Source organism: Eubalaena glacialis, chromosome 1, assembly GCF_028564815.1.
Source record: "Eubalaena glacialis isolate mEubGla1 chromosome 1, mEubGla1.1.hap2.+ XY, whole genome shotgun sequence".
NCBI lineage: Eukaryota > Metazoa > Chordata > Mammalia > Artiodactyla > Balaenidae > Eubalaena > Eubalaena glacialis.
The window spans coordinates 63,382,457-63,406,885 of NC_083716.1; the positions used below are offsets into that span (position 1 = coordinate 63,382,457).

Consider the following 24,429-nt stretch of genomic DNA (forward strand, 5'->3'; position numbering starts at 1 on the left):
TGGCACATGGCAGGTGTCCAATAAATACCCTTTGTGAAGACATGAACGAATCTCTATGACAGCATTTAGCACACTGTATTCTAAGTATCTGAGTATTTGCATCCTCTGCCCAACTGTCAGCTCTCATCACCGCCGCGCCCACCACAATGCCTGGCATGTAAGCCATGCCTGCAAAACTCTGCGTGAGTAAATTTATTCCTAACTTAGTGAGCTCTGGACACATCTGAAGACAGGCAACTTAACGAGGCTCTGACCAGAGACAAAAAGGAAGAAACAATCCTTGCTCCCGCTGACTGACTGACTGTTATGTGCCATGTCTGTGCAGTAGACTGCACCTGTCAGCTCTGTAACAAGCAGCTTTCTAGGTGGTTGCTATTATCCCATTTTCGAAAAGGAAGTTGAGGCTCAGAGAGGTTAGGTAACTCACCCAAGTCACACAGCTAGGCAGTGGCAAAGAAGGCCTTGAATTCAGGTGTAGTTAATTCTAAGCCTATGCTCTTAAGCTCTATTCTAAACACTTCTCTAAACCTTGATGGCAGTTCTTTCCCTAACTCTTCTGCACGTTGCTGAGGTCACCTGCCAGCATGGGTGCTACCCCCTAGCCAGGAGTGACGGATTGGACTGAAAGTTCCCTGAGGGCAGAGACAACATTCCTAGTCCTCTGTGATCTTTTTACACTGGGACGATGACTGGGTCCCTTCTGACACCTGCAGGGCTCCTTCCAAGGAGGGCATTCATATTACTGCCCCCTCTCCGTGCTGCTGGCCATGACCTGGACCCTGGGTCACTACCTTGAGAAGCTTCTTTCTTTGGGGACCACTCTCGGGTACACTGTCAGCCCTTCCCCAGGACTATCTGCTGGAGGCAAGGGTGTTCTCTGTAAGGCCCCTAGTCAGTCTGGAAAAGGCCTCCGGAGGACAACGTCGTGGAGTTGCCATTGTTTACCTCTGAGTGTGCTGCCCCTCCCCCCTGAGGCAAGTGTCAGCCTGAACGAACAGGCTCAGATCCTGTCCTTCTCCAACCAGCAGTAAGGACAGGGGCAGATGGGCAAGGCCCCTCTCCTCCATACCATCCATGATGCCCCAGTGCCCCTCTGCATAAGACACGGGCCCTCGTGGTCCTGCGCTTTCTCCCCCTCCACACTTCATTTCCTGGCAGGCATCACATCCTGGCCTTTTGGCTAAGATCACGTGTAGTAACTTTTCTGATCAGTTTACTATTTCCTGGCAGGTAGAGCTATTTGTACTTCTCCAACCCAGCAGGCTCCCTTACACTTCTGAGTTCCTGAACCTGCTTTGCCTTTGCTAGGTCTGCCCTACCCATCTCAGTGGCTTGGAAAACAGATGCTCTCTTTCCCTCCAAAAGAGCATCAAGTATACAAGGGGGCAGACTGGACAAGTGCTAGGATTTCAGGGATGGAAAGACCTCTGTTGGAACCCGAGCCTCACTGTGTGTCTTTGGGCTAGTTACTTAATCTCTCTGATCCTTAGGCCTCTCTCTGTAAATCGAAGTTAATAATATCTCATAGGGTTAATGTGAAGAGTACTCGAGCTCATGCGTGTAAACTTCCCAGCACATAATAAGTGCTTAGAAGACGGCAGTTGTGGTTTTATTGTCTGAATGCCTTCTAGAGGATGGCAGACATGAACACCTTCAAGGGTAGGGCAGGGAGGCATAAAGAAACACGATGACTATTAATGATACTGCACTGGGCATTCCCTGTCTGCAATCCCCAGATCTGCCGAGTACCCTGCTCTGCCATGACACCCCCCGCCCCGCCTCCCCCTCCCCCACCCGGGGTGGCCTCAGTGGACTGCATGCCTAGGCTCCCTTGCGGGCTGGCTTCTGCCAACAGGAGGGGCTGGTAGGAGCTCAGAGTTTGGGGAGGAGGCAGGAGGAGAAAGAGCTTGGGGCATCACTTCCCCAATCCCTCTAGCTCCAACCCAGCAGCCCTCCTCCCTGGCCGCCGTTTCCAGTGGGCTCCATCCCCTCCCCTTGCCCCTCCAGCCCTAGGAGTAGAAAGAGCTTCCCAGCGCTGCTAGTCTCTGGTGCCTCAACATCCCTTAATGTCCCCCTAGCCCTGCGCCCCCTCTGGAAGTTGTCTCTTCACCGAAATGCCTTTATCGGAACTATCTGAGATGAACTGTTTCCTGGGGGACCCTGACGGACACAGGTACTCTGCAAGGACCTACCCCGAGCCACCACGTGCAAAACCCCAGAAACTGTACTCCTCGGGTGCCGGGCTCAGCGAAGCCAGCCTCCACCCCAATATGCCACCACGGCGGCACTGGTCTTGAGGAGATCTTTATGAGGGTCTCAGCTAACCTACAGCTCTCTCTCTTCCCCCCTCCCCATCTCTAGGTCCAACATGCACATCACAGGAGTGCCAGCATCAGCCCCAAGCTCCAGAACAAAGCACGCCATCGAAGCCTGTAGTTCCTGCCACGAGAGGGATGGACACGTTCCGATTTCAGAGTGACCAGCCCCCTGTGAGGCAGCTAGACGGCACTTCAGAGTACATGCCACGTGGAGCTAGTGCCCAGAGGAGAGGGACAGCTCTCTGCCTTAGGGAGGAGAGGGTATTGCACCCATCCATACCGAATGGTCCAGGGTGAAGGCTCTGATCAGAGGATTTAAGAGCAAGATCCAAGAAGACAGGAAAAGGGGAAAATAAGGGATGGTCCTGTGTCCGACCTTCTTGGATTATGTTTCATGCCCTGCAGTGAAAACCTATTCAATTTCTGCATAACTTAGAAATGGTTTTAAATAGGCCTGGCAAAGAGCCGGGAGGGGTGGAATCTGAGGCAGGGGTGGGAGGGGTGCTTGGAGGCCAAGGAAGCTCCTGGGCATGAAGGCCAGGCCTGACCGCACACCCCTCGGGGATGGCTTGAATGTAGAAGCTGGAAGGAACCTTGGAGATTAGCCAGCCTAGTCTCCCCATTTTATAGATGGGAAAAGTGAGGGGATGCGCTTCCATGCTCTCCATCTCACAGGTGGTTAATGGCAGAGCTGTGACCGGAAATTGGGTGCCCTGACTCATATATAAGTGCTTTTCTCATCTCACCCGGAGACACCAACCACTGCCTCCCTGCCCACCCGCCTTCCAAGTAGAGATGCTCTTTATACCCACAGCTCTGCTCAGAGGGATGGATCTAGGTGTTCATGTTTGTACCAAGTGACTTCAGACCCAGGCCACATGCGATTGGTCCAGGGGTAACCACCTGACTCAAGCAGGCCAATCAGATGGGGCCTTGGAAAGTCAATCAGTTTTTTGTGGGGAACTGAAAAAAAGATGCTTGCTACCTGGTTGGGGTAGAGTGGGCACCATGACAGGCCGGAAGTCACACAGAAGCCACAGTTACAGGGTGGCAGAGGAAGCCCGTCTGCAGTGAGAACGGAGCACGGTGAAGTAGGAAAGCGGAGACAAGGGTCTCTGAGGGCCTCCGTGGCCCCGGCCTTCGCAGGCCCTGTCTGGCCCTCCCTTCCTGTCCCTGGCTGTGGGGCTGAGACACAGCCCATGCTGTCCTTCCTGTTGGTGCCACTTGCTCACTCTGCCCTGCATGGGTCTTGGCTCCTTGCCCCACTGGCACCCCCAGAACACATCCAGCCACGGGCAATTCCTCCTCACCCCACAGCTCTGCTGCAGGCTCACCCTGCCCCTCGCCTGCTGGGATTTGGCCCCTTTAACGCCCACAGCTGGGCCACAGAAAGCAAAGCTCATGGCCAGTGCTCCTGAGTGTTGAGGGCACAGGAGGTAATATGGGGAGAAGAAAGCGGCCTGGGTGAATGAATGCCGGCTCCCTCTTCTTTTTAAGTGTCCCCAGACACTCCTTTTAACATGCAAATCCATCCAGGTCATTGAAATGATTAGCGTGCATGTGGGGTGGCAGGGGTGTGGGCAGGTGAGAGCTTGATCGTGGGCTTGACACAATCAGCCAGGACAGGCCTGGAGGAGGATGCCCCAGAGAGCCAGTTTCTGCCTGCCTGGAGACAGGAGACCAGGGAGAAGGCGCCCCTACCCCATACGGTGTCTGGCCTTGGAGTTCAGGGTCTACAGAACCATAGCCAGGTGGGCCTGGGCCGTGGAGGCAGGGCCAAAAGGCCCATTTCAGCTTGGCGGGGGGCAGCCCCATTCTAGGGCAACTCTGGCTCCACCTTTTTGCTGGAAAGGAGCAGCTGGTCTTGGGAGGAAAGGCCCCACGGGGCGTGATTACTCCTGTTCCTAAAACAGGCCTCTTAGCCCACTTCTCTGTCCCAACTCTGCTTCCAGAGCCCCTTCTTCCATTACATCCCCTGTCCAGCCCCATCCTCTCCCTCACAGCTTCTGGGCCATTTCAAGGGAAATCTCCCCACATGCACCGCCCATGCTGCCTGGGGTCCGGGGAGTGTGTTTAGGCATCATCCCCTGCAAACCCCTTGCCCCTGCTAGGCTGTCCCTCTCAGCGAGGGGCCCACTCCACGCAGGTCGCAGACAGGGCGGGCCCCTGCCTCTTCCAGCTCCCATTTAAGCTCCACATCACTTCTGATGGACCTGCTGTAAATGGGCCACCCTGCGCAATTCAGAGACAAATAAATCTTTTTGCTGCTCTTGGGGTGACAAGGGAATAGACTCTGGCAAAGTTCTACCGTGCAAGAGATCTTGTTCGTTAATAATAATGATAAATAGCTCACTTCTCACACGCTGTGTGAGTCACATTACACTCTGGGCTTCTACACAGGTTGCTCAGGGTGCTCACTGGAACAGGTGGGGGGCGCACGGGCAGCGAGGGAGGAAGAGGGCCAGACAGGGAGGCAGAGCGCAGGACAGGGGAAACAGAGATGGAGAGAGTGTAAAGCACGGGGAAAGGAGACGAGGCGAAAGGCGGCGGGAAGACCACAGGGGGACAAAGAAAAATAGGATGGGGTGATGAAAGGGGCTGAACTGGGGGCCAAAGGGAAATGGGCATGGGAGGGAGAGAGTTTGTGAGAGAAGAAAGAGGGAAGAAACTGGGGGAGAAAGGAGAGGAAAACTTAAGGGAGCAAAAGACACATTACGGAGGAAAAGTTGTGAACAAAGGAAAAGAAGTATTATAAAAATTCAAAGCAGCAAGAGAAAGGAAGATGGGAAAAAGAAAAAAGCACGTCATACTCTCTCATCTTCGCAGTGCACCCTCCTTCCCCGCCCGTTAGATTTATTCTCAACCCTGGACCAAACCTCGGAACAAGCCCAACCGTTTCCACCATAGATGCCACCTCTAAAGGCGTTATTAATATTTATGGAATGCTTGCTAGATGCTGCCACAGTCTTTAATATCTTATTATAAAGCCTGTTATAAAATGCATTAGTAATAAATTCCTGACAGATGGAGTTCCGACAAGGTGCGGGCGCCTCGGTGGCTCCGAGCTGGGAACAGACCCTCCTGGGCCAAGCTTGTGGCTCAGAGGTTGGGCTGCTGGTCCCTGAGGCAGGGCGGGGCAGGGATTCAACCCTTCATCCGTCAGCATTTTTACAAATTGTATCTCATTACCTCCTTTTCCCTGATGGGGGAAATGGAAGCTCAGAGAAATGAAGCAACTTGTCCAAAGTCACACAGCTTGTAAGTGGTGGGAGCAGGATTCAAAATCAGGTCACCTCTGTGTCTCCAGACCTTGGGGACCCTGGAGATGAGGGTGGAAAGTGAGCTCAGGGCCCCTGCTCAAGTGGAACTGGTTCATTTCCTCTGTGGAAGGGCTGGGGATGACAAGGGACCCAAAGATGGGAGATTCAGGTTGGCGGGATTAGAGAAGAGAGGGTTGGTGGGGAGCTTTAGCCCAAAGAGAATTTCAGAAGGAAGAAGGTATCTCAAAATTTGCACACTTTCACTGGGGATAAGGAAATGGGCTCCCACTGTGACAAGAAGAATTAAAGTCATAAGTAGAGACCTTTCTGACGGGGGTGGGAGGGGTGGGGTGGTACCAGGGCAAAGTGGAGGCACCTATGCCTTGGTTTCCCCTGAATGCCAAAGAGGTGCTTTTTCACTTGTGACTCTGGAGCCAGGGGCCTCCTGGGGTGCTTGGGGAGGGTATGAAGTTTGGGAGGCTTTGTGGCATTCCAGCTTATGGGGTAGGGGAAATGGGGTCTATGAGAGATGTGGGCTGTATTTCTTTCTCAAACAGGCAAGAAGGCATGTGTGGGCACCAGCTGAGAGCAGGGTCCAAGGAGAGAAATGGTGCAGGGAAGAGAACCAGGAGAGGCAGGTGCCCACCAGGCCTCCGTGGATGTCTCAGGTGGCCCCATTCTGGTCGGGAGAGGGCACACGGTGTGTGCACACACCCACACATGTACGCCGTGCTCCAGCACCTCTCTCTGCAGAGGAGTCTAGAAGAGATCATTTTACAACATCTCTTCTGTCGACCAGTGTCTGTTCTCTCTTGGGTGATGTGCACTGGACTCTAAAAGGTGTTGGGTCTGCTCTGAGTTCCAGGCAGACTGTCAGGTGGAGGTGCCAGCTCTGTGGGCAGGAGGAGCCCCAAAGGGCTGGGCCCCAAGTCCCACACACCCTCACATGGCTTGAGCACTTTCCCTGGGCTGGGCTAGCCTTCTCAGCTGTTCCACATCTCCATGGAACCAGTTCAGTGCTCTTCCGTCTCTGAGGCCCTGCTCCTTCTCAGCCTCCGGCTGTGTACCGCCTGTTCTGAATCCCAGGAAGACTCCCATCAAAGTGCTTACCTAACGCCCATCCTGACTTCCCAAGTTCCGCCAGTCTCTTCACCTGCTGGAGTGATCTTGGACGTGCCCTTCTCTCTTGACTCCCACTCCTCATCAATCATCAGGGCCTGTCAGTTCTTCCTTCAACATTCCTCAAATCCTTCCCCTTCTCTTTGTGATTTACCTTGGCCACCTCTGAAGTCCTAGCACTGTCACTTGCACATAGAAGGCATTCAATAAATGTTTTAACAGAATCGGGACTTCCTGTTAAACATGGCAGATTGAACACATCCATTGATTTCTGTTTTTGTCCCAACCCCCTCACAAAAATGACAATATGGAAATTAAAAATGCATAAATCCATAAGGGCAAAAAGAATAGGCGAGGAGGTGACAACAGATGAGAGGTGCCAACAGAATCCTGGAAACAGATGGAACTGGAAACTGCCTTAGGAGAGATGGGAAAGCCGAAACTTAGGCCAGCATCTCAGAATCTTGGAAAAGCTCAGGAACTGGAGACTCAAGGTGATGCTCAAAACAGGAAGACTGGCTGCAAATCTTTAAGAAGAGTGGTAAGACTCCCAGATGCCTTCCCCAACTCTTGCAGAAGATAAGAGGTTTGCTTTCTGGAGGGGCTGAGTTAGTTGGGCTCTGGTCTCAGACTGGGAGCTGGACGAGGCAGCTGAAAACAGGGAGGTTAAGTGAAAAGCTGCATCTCCCCTCCACTCCCATCTCCAATCAGGCCTCTTTAGCCATTTAGCCTCCTGAAGACTGACAGCCAGGCAGGAGATAGGGAAAGTTGACCCAAGAGAAAACACAAATATTAACATGTTGGAATTCCCACAAAAAAAATCCAGGTCCTCACCTAATCATCCCATAGTGAAGCCCACTGGTTAATAAGCAGCGCCCCTCCCTACCCTGTCCTAATACACACAGCAAGCTTCCAGACAGGTAAATGTGAACTCACTCTTAAATATGAACAGACAACTAAAGGTCAAGTAAACATTTGAGAAGAGCCTCTAATGTGAAAGGCAGAGAGGAAAACAGTAAAAAGGAGTAACAACAATAAGTATCTTTAGCAAGCTTAGACAGACAACACAAGACAGCATCTTTGAAATAATCTTACAAGAGGAGGAAAGAGCTAGTAGAAAGTAAAAAGTCGAAAGAAGAGTTGGAAGATAAAGAAATTTCTCTAAAAGTAGGACAAAACTCAAAGGGATGGAAAATGGGGGAGAAGAAAATTAGTGTAGTTCAGAAGATTCAACACCTAATTAATAGGGGTTCCAGAGAGAGGAAACAGAGCAAAAGAAGGGGAGGAAATTATCCAAGAAGTAACATAAGAAAACTCCCAGATCTGAAGGACATGCTTCCAAATGGAAGGAGACCACACTATGTGTTCAGAAGACAGCTCCACACTGAAGCATAAAATGATGAAGTTTCAAAACACTGAGTATTAAAAAAAATCCTAGAAACTTTCAGAGAGAAAACAAAAGGCCACACTCAAAGGATCAAGAATCAAAATGGCATCAAAGTTCTTAACAGCCAGAACACAAAGGAAAAATGACTTCACATTATGAAGAAGACTATTTTCATTCTAGTGTTCTATACCCAGCCAAACTATCAACAAATATGACTGTAGAATAAACACATTTTTCAAAGTAAAAAAAAAAATCCCATGAATTCTTTTTCAGGAAATTACTCAAGGGTGTACTCCACCAAAATGAGGGCATAAACCAAGATAGAAGATAATAGGGAACCCATGTACTGGGACCTAATATATTAGATATTCTTAGGGTGAATGCCCTCTCCTCCCCCAGGCCTAACCTACATCAGGTCTCTTTAGCCATTCAGCCTCCAGAATAGCAAGCAAGCCAGAGCACAGTCAGTCCAGATTGAAGCAGGAGGATGAATGCTCCAGGGAGAATGTTGCCAAGAAAAATACAAACTGAATTAAAAAATCAATATTCTTTTAATACATTGAGAAGAGGTATTCAATTATGTCAGAATATTTAGGGATGAAAAAAATGATAGGTTCATAGAACACTAAGCAAGCAAACAAAAAAGAGGTAATTATTAACTCTAGAGAAAACAAAAGAGGAAATATAATTACAGAGGAAATATAATGACAGCACTGTACACTATGTGGCTCTGCTGTGAATAATATTTACGTAATTATAATGCTGTATACACTAAATGCTGTTTGAGCTAAAAGGAGGGATATAATTATGTTGGGAGGATGGGTGGAGCATATTAAGAGTGGTGTGTGTATGTGTGTGTGTAGCAAAGATGAGGTAGAGGGTGGTGCAAAAGTGCAATTCTCATCCTTCACAGCTGAAAGTCGATAGATAATGCCTAAAACTGAAAAATTTATAAGCATGCAATTTGGAAATAAGAAGGTAACTATCAGAAATTGAACGAGGTTATCTCAGGATGGGAATCAGGAATGGGAAAGAATGAGGCAGGGCACTGCTATTTTTATTATAAGCCTAGCTTTACTATTTGACTTTTAAGCTCATGCATATATGGCTGATAAAATTAATATAAAAATTGAAAAAAATCTCCCTATGGCTGAACCACTGCAGTGGCCTCCCCTCCTTCGGCCCTGCTCCTGTAACTAATCCTGGAAAGTCACTGCCCTAAAGCACTGACCCTCCCCCGCATCTCATTTTCCTCCTGAAACACTATCACCAGCTCCTCTTTTCTGTCCAAGGCAAGCTCCTCCTGGGCCTTGAACGTCACCACAGTCTGATCAAAGCTTCCCTTTCCAAACTCATCTTTCATTTTTGCCCCATTGAGACCCTCTGCTTTAGTCAGACTGGTCTACACAGAGCGCTGGTCTACCTTTGCTTGAGGAACCTGTGCCTCTCCACAGGCATTCCTGCTGATAGCTCCCCTAGAGAGCACATGTCACCACCCAGCACAGGGAACTGATGCTCCCTCCCTTCCCCCAAGAGGCCTGGCTGCCTGGGCTTTCTAGGCACGCGTGCCCAGGCTCAGGTTGAGACACCCTCTCCTGCCCACACTCCCAGGCTCTGCTTTACACAGGTGCTGGGCGTGCAGGACCAGGAGAAGCCTCATCAGAGGGACATCTGGGACCTCCCTTCCTTCTTCTCAGAAGTTTGGTTTTCAAAGCCAGGTAGGATACCCAAGTGTGAAATGGCCCCAGCTACCTTCTAATTCAGAGATTAAGGAGATGCAGGTAATTTTTCTCAAGCCCCCGACACACACAGCAGCTTCCCTACCCCAGCCCAGCGACCTTCCTGCAGCATGAGTAACAGAAGAGTTTCGAGATCCACCCCTGCCCCATGTGCCACTTCCCTTTAGCTCCCACACTCCAGGGCTGTCCCTGCACCTGCCCCCTGCAGCCACCCTCTACCCCTCTCACCTGTGACCTGCAGGAGCTGAGGGAGGGACGTGCTGCAGCACCAGGCATGGTGCCTCCTGGACGGTGCACAGCTGGCAGAGCAGCCCAGCAGCTGGCTGAAGAAGGGGACAGGAAGGGCCGCGCTGGCGAGGCGGCCCCCAGGCCCACACCAGCTCCAGTCCCCATGGCATGCTGCTTTCAATGGCAGCGGTACCGCCCCCTTCCTCAGGGCTGGGCTCCCACCTCCCTCTCTATGGCATGGGAGGAGTAACGGCAGTGGAGGCCGGAATCCAGACCTCGGCTGTTCACTTTTACCCTCCCACCCTTCCCCAAACTGAGAAGGTAGTCGGACGGACTCCTGGGAGCCTCCCCTGCTCCCTCCCCGACAAGGGACTTGGAACGAGCTTCTGGAGGCAGGAAAGGATCCACTCAGCAACGATTACCCCCCATGCACATTGGCCTGATTGGGAAAAAAAAAACAGAAACAACTGTCCTCAAACTCTGGGTCACGTTCTGGCTTTCCAACAACAATCTGTGTGACTTCCTTCTCTGTTGCTACAGGACATCAATGCAAACATTTGATGCCTCAGTCTTCCCATCCAGGAAATGGGTACAGCAGTCCCTGCACTGCCTTCCACACAGAACTGCGAGGGAGATAAAATAAGTCATTTTGAAAAATCAAAGCCCAAAACAAAATCTTTACAACCTTCTGCAGAAGCAGAAAATTCTAAGATAAAAAATTAGGGAAAGCTATGATGTAACCTATAGAAGAGTCCTCTCTAAAAAGTTACCCTGGAGTCCAGAACCAGGGTCATCTGGGTTCCAGGACTCTGTCCCTGAGCCTAGGGGGCTGAGTCCAGGACAGAAACAGGGTTTGGCGGAGGCATGACGTGGCTGGTCTTGAGACTTAGTAGATTCTGGAAAGTGGCAACTGATAGATGCATGGAGTTCCCTAGGATATTTTTTAAAAAAAGAAAAGGCCTTCCAGGGGTCTAGGGTAATAACTCACACCCACTGAGGACTTCCTGTGTGTCAGGCCCTGTTTTCAGCACTTTCCATGCATTATCTATCTTGTATAATCCTCTTGGCAGCTTGTGAAGCAGACAGAATTACTATCCCCATTCTCTGGATGTCCAAGGCCATGTGTACTAAGCAGGAACCCTGGGATTTGCACTCAGGCAGGCTGCACCAGGGCCCAAGCTCTTAACCACCACGCTATGCTGTGCTCAGTGCTCAGTGAGCGAAGTGTACCAGGTCCAGAAAGCAGGGGGATGGCCAAGATGACCTTGAGAAATTGGGATCCTCTCATTCTGGCTAAGTGCCAGGGCCTACTAATGATGTTTAAAGGGGTTGCTACAGAATGACTTAGGCCATCTAGAGGTTCCAGGCTCAGGACTTTACAGGAGCCAGGCGTCACCAGGAAGGTGCTGGAAGGGGAGGTGTCAGTTATCAGGAGTTGTCACGTTCTTTCATTCATCGATCCCAAACACGTTTATGGAGCAACACAGTACAAGACTGCGTTGCCCACACTCACACTCTTTATCTTTCCAACAAAAAAACGGTTACGAGCAATTACAAGTGGTTATTTGTGGGGAAGAAAAGAGACACAATAAAGGGAGGCTTTGAGGAAGCAAGAGCAAAAGGGAACGTTCTATATGAGTCCCAGCTCCACCCTTTATTTGCTGTGTGACTTTAGGGAAGTTAGGCAACCTCTCTGAGCCTCAGTTTCCTTATAGTTATAGATGGGCATAATAAGAAAACCTGTCCCATGGGACTCTTATAAGGCTTATGGGAGATAACACACAATAAGTGCTTAGTGCATAACACATGCTCAACAAACCTTAGGCTCTATCATAGTGTTATTATCTCGTGGGGCAGGTGTAAGGGTCTATAAACTGTAAAGTGCTTTGTAAACGTTACTTCTGGTGGGAAGGCCTGGAAGGGGAGGGGATGCCTCTGAAGGCTGAGGTCCTTGCTCTGTTCTCAGCAGAGATAAAAGTCCTGGATGAGAGGCAGGGTTGGGGGCCTCTACCTGTGGCACGCACCCCCATCTCTGTCCTAATGGAGCCCACTCTGGGTGTGCGGGGCCTCCAATGCTGCCCTGAGCTCTCTGTGCACAGCTCCATGGCTCACAAATGAGGCTCCATCTCCATCTCCCAGCCCCAAATTCATTCCCCCGCGTGATGATGAATCATGGTAAACAAAATGAATATGCAGATCTCCTTAGGGCAGGCCTTACATCTATGGAAGCTGAGGCTAATAAATGGATTCTGAATAAGAAGACAGCTCAAGCAATGCAACTTCTCCTGCTCATCTCTCCCCGCCCCCTGCCCCTTGGGCTCCACCCATCGGTGTGCCCCTTTGTCCCCAGCTGGGTGTGCATTCTGAAGGGCCAGGTGAAGAAGGCAGCAAAGGCCGGGGCAGGCAGGAGTAGTGGTCTAGTCCTGGTGTGGGTTTTGCCTCTCCGATCCCCGTGGCTACTGCTGCCGGCCCTTCAGCAGTAGGTGGTGTGATGTGATAAGTGGAACCTGTCACTTGGTGCCTGGGGGCTTAAAGGCAGACAGGCTGGGGGAGGCTGCAAACCAGGCTGCAGGGGAGCTGAGGGATGGTGAAGGCTGGAGAGAGGGGGCTTGGTGGGACCAGGACCCAGGCAGGGAGAGCACAGCTGCAGGAACTCACTGGGGCCGCGGGATCTTGGCAAATGGTTTAATCTTCAATAAGTGGAGAGAGACTGGGAATATCATGGTGACAAAGGACTTTAGAAATCACCTCGTCCAGTGGTTCGTTCCCTTGGCTGTGTATTAGAAAACCTGGGGAGCTTTTAAACAATATCAACGCCAGGGCTCACCCCAGCCTCTGTGTTTTTAAGTTCCCAGAGGAATTCTCATGTACAGCCTGGGGGGAGAAGCACCGCCTTACCCAGTCGCCCTATTCTATAGATGAGAAAGCTGAGACCCAAAGAGTGGAGGGGACCTGATTGAGGTCACATAGGTAGTCAGTGGTGGCAGACACCCACCTCAGTGCTTACTCCCTGACCTCCCCCTCCCTTGTCCTGGCAAGGATGGGAGGTGACTCCCTGAACATCCATCATTCTTATCCTTCAGGTACAAGGAGCACTGGGCTGGGGGACAGAAGACCTGGAATCAATGTGGTCTCTGTGGGACCCTGGACAAGTTACAAGCCTCTTTGGCCTTCAAGTCCTCATCTGTCAAATGAGGGAGTTGAAGCACATTATCTCCACATTCCCTTCCTGCTCTACAAGGGTATGACTGTAAGTCCTTCTTGAAATCTAATCCAAGGCTCTCTTGCTACAAAGCCAGCCCCTTTGCTTCAGACTGTCTTCAGAAGATATAAAGGCAGCATGTACTGAAGCAAAGATTGATAAAGGCATTTCTCTCTCCCTTTCCTTCTTTTCAGTGTGTTGCTCTCTACTGAGATACATAACACTCTCATGTGGACAGAACACAGGTTAAAATGCCCCACCGCTGGTGGTAGGTGTTCGCCCTGTGCTAGGACTGCAGAGCACAGCCCCTGAGAGTGGGCGACAAGCTGAGGAAGGACATTCTGGGAAGAACAAAGGGTCAGGAAGCCAGGGGCCTTGCACCCCTGCGGCTCTGTCTCACTAGCTCTCAAATGGTCCCAAAAGGACGGGAAGATACTAAGACATCAGTGCAACCATCCCAGATGCCTGTCCTGCCCCCCTTTCACTTCCATGTGACCTTGGGCAAGTACTGAAACTCTTGGAGCCTCAGTTTCCTCATCTAGAAAATGGGTATGAAGTAATGATTATGAAACACTTAGCCCAGAGCCTGGCGCACAGTAATGGTGGCGGCAGCTCCCATCAGTGTGACAAACCTCGTTATTACCAGGTAATGGCAGCCTCCCATTCTCCTGCTTTGGTGGGGGTGACCCAGGGAGATCCACTCATCCAAGGAACACACCTGGGGAGGGGGACAGTTCCCTGCTATGTTGTCCTTGAGAACTTTCCCATGACAGGGGTCCTGAGGGCTCTAAAGGCTGGGGGGTGTGTGGAGCATCTGTTGCTACTGCTCTGGGGAGAGGCCTCCTCCGAGGGTATTGTCGGAGAAACAGGGGGGAAAGTCCAACTCTTTGGTCTACTGTGCATGGTAGACCAAGGGCCATGGACTCTGCCACTGGCCTTGGGGACAGCCAAAATCTTGGCACACAAAGACCACCAGACTGACCCCAAGACAAGATGGAGACCCAGAATCCCAGATGCATCCTGCTCGAAGGATGCCCAGTGGTGCCCAGTGAAGGTGGTTCTGAGGGCACACTGGCCTTCCCCTAGGAAGTAGGAGAGACCATGGGTAGGAATTGCAAATGACTTTCATTAAGCGGGGTGCTAATACCATGAATTACAAATGAAACCCAGATGAAGAGGACCCTGGCAGCCTTACCTCCCGTTTGATATTAATTGGGCGACACTTTGTTTTAATGGTACATTAATTAATGCAGAATTTCGATGGAAGTCCGCGTGACACTCACATTAATACAAATGAATTCATTACCATCGGTGTTATTACAAGAAATGACAAATAAATCTGTAACAGTGGGACCCTTCAAATAATAATCACGAATCATTAGGTTTGCCGCTCGTTTGTACTGTAGCTTGCAAATATGTGTGTATGTTTACTGCCGTGAATGTGCCTTTGCCTTTTGGCGGGGGAGGCAGCCGGGGGGTGGCTGGCTCTGTGGTAGTGGAAGGGGAAGCCTCTTCTAGACTTTGCTGCATCTGCTTTTCCTCCCTTTTTCCTCCACCTCAACCCCCAGAGAATTCCACTTTCTCTCCCCAGAGCCCTCCCCCAGGTTCAGGACCCCCATGTCAGGAGCGTGATTGTGGTGGGCCCCCAAATCCAGCGCGCCCCGTGTGCGCTCTCTGGCCCTGAGGATGGGTTGGTGGGGGAAGGAACAACAGCAAGAGGGCCCTGGAGGGGGAGCTTGGCTTAACGTGGGTTGAAGGGGTGCAGCTATGGCCACTATTTGCTCTCCAGAGGTTTCCCTGGTCCGACTGGTATTAATGTTTCAGGGAGAGAGTTCAGGTGTTCATTGACCAGCACTGTGCTAGGAATTTTATCCACTTTCTCCTCTTCAGTGCTCACCATGGTCCTGGAGGCTTTATCCCATTGTAAAGGGTAGGAAATAGGTTTAGAGAGTTTGAGCAAGGAGGGGCCAAGCTCAGGACTCAGCTCTGCCTTACTACAAAGCTCCCAGTACACCAGCTCTTTCCAGGGAAAAGATGGCAGCTGCCATCTGCCTAGGATGGGTTTGCATCCAGATGGAGGCAAGGTACAGCCTGGATGAACCCGGCAGGTTGGTCCCGACTCTCCATCCCTCTGCTCAGTGCTTCATGTTGTTATCTCCCAGATCTTCCAGGAGTGAGAAAGAGGCCCCCAACAAGCTGGGTCTACATCTATCACCCTGGTTGTCTCTCACAGCCTCTCAGCTCCCTGAAGTTGAGATGAAGACCATTTTTGCTTCTAAAAGGCAATAAGTGAGGCCCCAGGAAACCACACTGGAATAAAGTGTCAGACCAGCCTGGGTGAATCAGGCAGGTTTTGATCTGCCAATCGCTGGCACTCAGGCCGCCTCTCCTTCCCTCTGCGCTCAGGGCAGACAGTGCCAAATGATCACAGAGCTCTTCCCCAGACTTGGCCGCAGGATTCCCAACCCAGTGTTCTAAACAGAGTCTATCAATGGATTGGAGTTGGCACATGCTTTGAAAGCTGTGTGCTATCCCTGTTTTAGAACATCTTTCCCTGGAGAATTTTAAAATACAATCAGTCTCCTCTGACAGGGATGCCCAAAAGCAGTTCAGCTCAGTGGCCTAGAGGTTGGTTACATGGCCTCCTGGGATCCCTCTAACCCAGGGAGTCTGGAGCTCCGTGAATCAGTTGCTTCCTCCCCACCTATATGAATCAATAGGCCAGTCTTATCTCCATGTACAACAGCTTTCTGACCTTTGGCTAACGTGAAACAACATGGAAGTCAAATCCAATTCTTTCCTCCCTTGAGTCTTTGTTAATGTGGCCAAACTCTGCGGGCCCCTGCTCTATGACCTGCCCTCTGCCCTGGCCCCTGGAGTCCTAGTTCTTAGAGGTTAATGCCACTTGACTATCGGATGCTGTTTCAGAGACCAGATCCTGGCTGACGAGAAGTGGGCTGTAGCCCATGGCTGGGTGTTTGGGGGGCTCCAGCCCCCTCTCCCGCTCATGTTCTCCCCCATTCACACTGGTACTGAATGAACCAATTAATCACCTAAGATTGTTAACTGTACTAATTACGCTAGCTCTTGAAACTTGCGGAACAATTATTTACTGTCTCTGCCTCACAAGCTATCAATTATGGTGATTGCAGGCAGGCTGTCACTTCCCTCCAGCCAGCGAAGAGGCAGCCTAGCCAGGCTCAGAGCTGGTTTCTCAAGGAGAACTCTCACAGGACTTTGTCTGCGCTTAGGCTACATCCAACAGATGTGGCAAAGGCAACGGCCTCTTCAGGCCTTGCAATCTAATAAGGGGCAGTTCAACACCAATCTTAAATGAAGTCTTCATTTTATAAAAGTAGTTCCCTTGTTCCCCCTAAACGATGAAATGACAACCACTAAGTGCTATCCTGGGGATTGCACTACTTCCTTCTTCCTTGTGTCTCTGTGAGTGAATACATAGTACGCTCCTTTGCCAGACTTGACACACCCCCAGAAATCTACAAGGAGGTTGCACATACTTATTAATTATATTTTCCTCTGGTTCCCTAAGTCAGGGGCTCTATGTTGCCTCTTCCCAGCGCACCTCAATGCCTGTCCCAGATTCTGCTTCCCCTGTTTCCCAGTACTCCCACTTGGAGAAGAGTTGGTACTTCTGACCAAGATCTTTGCTAAATGAAGGAAGAAATAGAAGGGAGATGTCTTCAGGCTTTGTCCATCCCACCTGGACTTTGAAATATTCCTGTCCTCCGAGGCCACTGGACTTTAGTGCACAAACCCACAGGCCGTCACCACCCCACACACAGACACACTCTCCCCTTCCTGCCCCGTAACACCCCCACCCCCGCCAGGATGACAGTGTGTGATGTGAAGCACGTGTGTAGCTGTTGGGTAAACATGTATTTATTCAGGCAAGCAGCAGGCCCCAGTGGGCTGTGGCTCCCGTCTCCTGGGCTCCCTCCCCCACCCCAGCCCTCCTGCTGCCCACACTGCTCGTCTCCAAGCGTCAGGGCAAAAAGCACTTAAAGCCAACTGCTGAGCCCAAATCTACTGTGGTGTCAAGAAGTACACTCCGTCACCATGCAGTTGACAGGCTGCAGGCAGGATGGAGCGCATGGCCAGCCTCCGACCGACCCCACCCCACTGGGCCTCTCTTCTGGCTCCTGTTACTGGCAGGGTTCAAACAGGTCGAGCTGCTCCTTAACCCTGGCTTCAGCAGCCAAGGGACCCCCAACCTCCCTGGAAGCCCCTCTGGGTTCTCAACAAGCCACTGCTCACTTGACACCTCCATATGATGTCACCAAGACACTTTCAGATGCCACGCGTTCAAGAGCAAACTCTCAGTCTCCCCTGGAAACTGCATCCCTGGCTCTGTGATGGCTATACATTCCCTCTGCAACCAGGTGCTAAGCCAGAAACCAGAGTCCTCCTTGCAATTTCTTCTCTCAAACATCAGTCTGCTGCTCTCCCTCCCTGCCTACCGCCAGCTCTCACCTGGACCAGTGCCGTGGCCTCCTAACTGGGCCCCTGCAATGAGGACTCCCCTAGAAACACACATCTGATTGTGTGCCACAACCCTGAACCCTGTGCTCCAATAACTCCCCAGCGGCCTCCTGCCGACCTTAAGACAAATATCAGAGAATCCCTTCCATGGCCCTGGACGGCCTGGCCCTGCCCAGTTCTCCAGCTCTGCTTCCCTCCGCTCACCTCCTTCTGTCCACGCTCCAGCCACTCTGGTCTTTTTTCACCTCCTCAAATAAACTAGGTGCCTCCTGCCTCTGAGCCTTAGCCCGTGGTGTCCATCCACCATCTTTTCTCATCTTCACCCCCAGGGAATGTCTACTCAGCCTTCATATCTCAACCAAGTCCCATTCCCTCCAGAACATTCTCTGACCCCCTCACCCCCCCAGTCTGGGTCAGTTCTTTGGCTCTATTTGCTCAGAGCCTCCTGGGCTTTTCCTGGGGGCTCCAATCTCACTTGGTAATTATGTGACCCGTCGATTACCATCTGTCCCCCCACTAGCTGGTAAGCCCTTTGAGGGTAGGGGCCACATCTGGTTCTGCTCACTGTTGTACCCCCAGGGCCCAATGTGTGGCTAGTACTGAATAAATATTTGTGGAATGAATGCCATCTTGGGCACGCCTCTCTGGGCACTCTCCCCATTCTCCTATCTAGTGAGATGGCTGGGAAACACCAGCTCCAAAATTTCTCCCTTTCACGCATTCAACAAATATGGACTGAGTGCCTCCTATGTTCAGACTCTGCTGGGTGGTGAAGCGACACTGACAAGTACCCTCGGGGGGCATGCTGTCTAGGAAGTCTGAGGGCATCAGTGACAGATGGGCAGATGCTGAGCCTGAGTTCCGGCTCCCAGCTCCACCGCCACCGCCTGGATCTGGTACCTGCTGGCTTTTGCTCATGCTGTTCTCCTGCCTGGAACATTCTTCCTCCTCATTCACTCATTCATTCAACAAATAATTACTGAGCACCTAATATGTATCAAGCAGTGTTCGAGGTGCAGGGGACACACTGGCAAACTCCTATGCATTTTCAGTCTCAACTTGGTTATCACCTCCTCCAGGAAGCCCTCCCTAACTCCTGAACCTGGGTTGGGTGCCGATTCTATGGGCTCTTAGAGCCCCGTCCCTGTACTGCTACCATCACAGCATTTATTGCACTGCATTAAAAGTGCTTGCATAGCATTGAAACCCCATGACTGCCTTGCTTACCACAGTACGCCCAGTACCACTGTACCCCTTTGCCTGGTACGTGGCAGCCATTCAAAATGTATTTTCTGCATGAACAAATCCCTCCGTTTCTTCCATTTGTGTCTCCCCAAGCTCTAAAGATAGAGGGGGAGACACTTTGGACTGAGACAGGTGGCTGACATAAACATGGAGAAGAGGCATTTGTGAGAAGGCAGTGGGCAGCGATGAAGAAGAGGTGGGGATGGATTTGCGATAAGACACCGAGACGGGATATAAGGTGAAGAACTGGGACTTCCCTGCCTGGGGCCTGAGGCCAGCAGGTCAGAGGGGAAATGTCAGACAGGCCAGCTCGGACACCCTTGTTATACATGACTCCAAACCCCTCCACTTTTGACCTCACCCAGGGTTGGCCCTGTTGCTTACTTCGGTGTCCGTATCTCCCGGATGCCCTCCTGGCATTGCCCTCACTGTGGGGTGGGAGGTGGCCTCTGCAATCACTTTGCCCTCTGTCTGGAGAGTTGCCATCCCCAAGAGAGAGTGTGCTTCACTCCCTCAAGGTCTCTACCCCAATGTCCTTGAAGACGCCTTCCCTGGCCATGAATCCTGCTCTAGCCCCTTGCCTGCTTTATTTTTCTTCAGGGACTTTATCACCAACAGACATAGACTTATGTGCTGTTCGTTTGTCTCCCCCACTAGATGAAGCTGCCAACAGCAGGGACTTTGTCAGTTTTGTTCAACTGAGTCCCCAGCTCTGAGAACAGGGCCTGACACACAATAGGCCCTCACGAACTATTTCTTGAACAAATGAATGAACGAATAGGAAGATGGTACGTGGTATCTAACTCTTACTGGGCTAAAAGTGTAACGATTCTTAGAGAATAAGAGCCAGGTCCCCCTGCGGCGCAAACAGAAATCGCCCACCTGCAGCCCGCAGCCAGGAGATGCGACGCGTGCTCACTGAGAGCTGAAGATGGGAACCGCCTCGAGGTGCGTCTATTGAAACACCAGGTAGATAAGAGCAGCCTAGTGGGCTCCTCTCCAGCCCTGCCCTCTCAGTCAGGGACAGCCGCCCCATCATCCCCTCCCGGTCACTCCTCCTTCCCCCTCCGGCAGCTGTTTCCTCTCGGGATATGAGAATACAGCCTGGGAGCACCCATGCCTCTTCCGTGCCACCTTGCTGTGCAGCCCTCATCCCTCCTTCTGGCAGGAACTAGAGAGATTAAATGATCAATCGCCAGGAAAGGCTGGGCTAGAAGTGCTGTCTCTCTCAAACTATTGCTTCTGGTGCTTTTGGGCTAAAGCACCATTGTTTAGTGGCCGCGAGTGTCTTCCGCGACAGTAACTTACAGGGCAGATGTGGCTCGTTCTCTTATACTGCTATGGCAAGAGGAAGTAGCCTTGACCCAGGCCCCAGGCTGACCTCAGGCCCCACAGTGCCCCAGTCACAAATGGATACCAGACCCCAGCCGCGGGCCACCCACTAACCTCTCAATCTAGCCATAAAATGACTCCCAAACTATGAAGAAATTGGAACATCATTGATAGGCTGGCTGAGAAGTCAGCTTAAAATGATATGACTCCCTGTGTAGGTGGAGAGAATAAGAAAAAGAAGCACCATCTTCTTCCCCCAGGCAGCTGTGCCCAACCTTCTCTGCCTTGTGGGCTTGTCTGCGGCACTGGTGACCCCAACTTCACGCCGGAAGGTGGGAGGGGGTTCGGGGTTGGGGCAGTGCTCCCCAAGGCGGTGTGCCCACACCCCTGGGCCTGGAGTGGGTGTGCCGCTCCTCTCCCTCATCTGGTCACTAACCGGTGAACCCCCCTGCCAGGGGCACGGGGCGGGCTTGCTCACAGGGCCCTGATTGCCCACTGGCCAGCCCCCACCCTGCCCTCCCCTTGGTGGAGCCGGGGGTGATTGGAACCCCTTCTGCTTGGGCTGATTAGGCCTGATTTCACCAGCCTGCTCCCACCTCTGGAACCTTCCCCTGTTATTAAAGTTGTTTTCCTTCTATTCGCTTGGTCTGCTGGATGAAGTGAGTTTATTCGATTTGATTTCTCCCCGCACCTCCTTTTTTTCCTCTACGCTCATCCATTCTGCCTGGGTCTATGGCAGCCACGCAGACCGGAGTTCAGTAAAAACCAGGAAAATTAACTTCTAACCTTAGAGTAAAAATAGCTATAATAAAGCCAGGCGAATAATAAAGGCTTCATCTAACGCAACTTTGATTAAAAGCTGAGACCTGCCTCCTCACCCCACCCCCACCCCATAAGGATAAGTCTGGCCCTTTAAAGCAGGACAGGGTTATAGGGACAGAAGAGGCAGCCTGCTCTTGCCTCCAATTTGCTTCTTCTCGCCGTTTTCGCCTTCTCAGCCCTCTAAGAAGCCCGAGGATCGCATCCACCAGTCTTCTCTCTGCCCTCAGTACTCAGCAACTTTGGAAGGACTGAGTCACTTGGAAGTAGCAGCTCCCAGCAGCCCTGGACCCTCCCTCCCCGCAGCATGGGGGGGTGGGGGGTGGTGGCTGGGAATAGGATGCTGGGAGGTCCAGTTCCACCTCGGCCCCTAAACTGCTATAGGGCCTGAGGGCAATCAGAGTATCCCTCTGGGCCCCTAATTTTCCATCTGTCAAATGAGATGAGAGAACATTTTCCCCTGCTAGAGTGGTCCAGAAAAGTGCAAGGATTTGGTAAAATTCAGGTTACTGATCGGAAAAAAGATGGTGGTTTTCCCCGCTGTTTGCTCACACCGTTATAACCTGAATCATCTATGAGGAACTAGGTGTTTCTATAGGAAATCACCTGGCATGTAATCACCTGGCATGGACAGCATGCAGAAGGCCAGTGCCCCTGGGGCTGGACCCTGGAGAGATCATCACCAACATCTGTGCTACCCTGTCGGCACTCTGACAGCTAGAAGAAGGAATAAGGAGCTTGCCCCTGGCCCCGTCCTCAAGTCTGCCATAGCTACGTTTCTTCCAGGGCTCTTTGGATGACAGAGTTCTGCAAGGCAGGAGGCCCCGAGGGTGACAAGTTCTGGCCTGAAGAGGTGAGAGCCCTGTCCCAGGAGTCAGGGCCTGGGCCTCCGCTTGACTCCCGGGGCACCCAGTGCCAGGTGCTTAGCTCTCTGGGCCTCAGTGCCCTGACCTGTTGAATGGGACTGCGGGAGGAGCATTCCAGGAGTCTGTGCATTAGGCTGTCCTGAGAGGTTCTGGATGGGCATAATTCCACAGGGCAAAGTCTACACACTCCCCCAAACCCCCTTCCCAAGACTCCCCCTTTCCCTCCAAAACCAAGAGTTCACAAGGCCCACTAAAACCCCACACAGGCCCCTCCAAGCCCCCTACTCTGAAAAAGGGCTCTCTGCTCAGAGCCACCAGCATCCTCAAAGAAGCCAGAAGTACAAGAACCTGCTCTTCCTGCACTTTTGCTTGGAGGAGGGGTGAGGAACTGAAGTGTGGCAGCTTGGAGCCCAGCCCAGCGGGCAGGCCGGGGAGGTTCAGTTTCATTCACCATCCCAGCCCTCTCTCACTCAGGCACTGAGCTGTGGAGGCAGGAGTCTGGCGCTTTTCAATTTCACGCCAGGTGTCCGTGGCCAGGCCTTGGCGGGCCTTATCTCCTTGGCTTCCTGCCCAGGGGGGCGCCTGCTGAGCTCAGCCTCGCTGCAAAGCCCAGAGCAAGGCTGCTCCAGGGACAAGACTTGGGGGACAGAGGGGGCCCCAGAGAGCTGACATCCGCTGGGCAGGTAGGGAGGCCCGGCTGAGTCCTGCTGTAGGAGGTGGGGCCTCCTGATCCCAAAGACAGAGCAACGAGGGTGGGAAATCACAGCCACAAATGAATCATTATCAGAGCTGGAAGATCCCTGAGACTATTTCATCCTCTCTCCCATGCGTCCTCATTTTCCACATGGGGACACTGAGGCTCTGGAGAAATGAAATAACTTGCCCCAAGGCCACATGGAGTTGATGGAGCTGAGGCCCAACCCCAGGCCGTGGTGCCCAGATTACCCCCTGTGAATCACTGAGCCCACCTCTCTATCCCCAAGAAAACTACATGGAAGCTCCCAAGAGGGTCTTCGTACACTGAGAGATCCCTCAAGGGGGCCCTCCTTCTTCATGTGGCCAAGATCCTTCCTCTCAGAGCCTTGGTTTCCTCATCGGAAAATGGGGAGAGGAGGAGTAGTGAGTGAAAAATCGTTACAGCCCTTTTTAGATCTAAATCAGGGGTCAGCAAACTGTGACCTATGGACCAAATCTGGCTCGCTGCCTGTTTTTGTACAGCTCACCAACTAAGAATGGTTTTTACATTTTTAAGTATTTGGTATATACAATGGACTATTACTCCACCATAAAAATAGAATGAAATAATGCCATTTGCAGCAACATGGATGGACCTAGAGATTATCATACTAAGTGAAGTAAGTCAGACAGAGAAAGCGAAGTATCATATGATATTGCTTATATGTGGAATCTAAAAAAAAAGTACAAATGAACTTATTTACAAAACAGAAATAGATTCACAGATGTAGAAAACAAACTTATGGTTACCGGGGGGAAAGGGGGGAGAGGGATAAATTGGGAGGTTGGGATTTAAATATACATACTACTATATACAAAATAGATAATAAGGACCTACTGTAGAGCACAGGGAACTCTTCTCAATACTCTGTAATGGCCTATACAGAAAAAGAATCTAAAAAAGAGTGGATATATGTACACGTAAAACTGATTCACTTTGCTGTACAGCAGAAAGTAACACAACATTGTAAATCGACTATACTCCACTAAAAATTTTTTAAAAATTAAAAAAAATAAGTACTTGGGAAAAAAATCAAAAAAGAACACTAGTTCATGACATGTGAAAACTACATGAAATTCACATTTCAGCATCCACAGCCGTGCTCATTCATTTATATGTTGTCTGTGGCTGCTTTTGTGCTACAGCAAAGTTGAGACCCTGTGGTCTACAAAGCCTGAAATATTTACCAACAGGTCCTTTACAAGAACATGTTTCCTGAGTCCTGATGTATTCGGTTTTTCCGTAAGATGTTACAGGAAAACCCGAACGAACTTTTTGGCCAACCCAATAAAAGGCTGAGCTGGGTCTGGGCTCCAAAGCCCCCAAGTAACCAGGGCTGGGAAAGCTCAGGGAGGAAGCTGGGTGAAGCAACTCTTGCTGGGAGCACTCGGTTCACAGGTACATGAGAGTCTCCTGAAACGCTGGGCCACACCACGTGCACATTCCCAGGGGTACACCCTCCTCCGTGTCTGGGGTGCAGGGGTTTCCTCCCAGGAGCTGCAGCTCTGGGGACCTGCCTCCCACCTGTCCTCCAGCCCAGAGCCGGGCCCCAGGCCTGTCTTCCTAAAGTTTCCTCTCCTGCTGACTCTCTGTGACTCACAGGTCCATGGACTCCCTGCCTGGCTGGCCTGGTCTTGAGTGTATTGTCAATAAGCGGGTGGCCATGTGGCTGGTGCGG

At 51.4% G+C, this 24,429-nt stretch overlaps 1 protein-coding gene and 1 pseudogene across 1 annotated transcript in view; one reads left to right on the forward strand and one right to left on the reverse strand.

Moving 5' to 3' along the window:
* CDH23 (cadherin related 23) overlaps window positions 1–24,429 on the reverse strand; it is a 428,638-nt gene that overhangs the window by 271,807 nt on the left and 132,402 nt on the right. The window lies entirely within an intron of this gene.
* On the forward strand, window positions 1,161–1,340 carry LOC133078778 (U2 spliceosomal RNA; annotated as a pseudogene).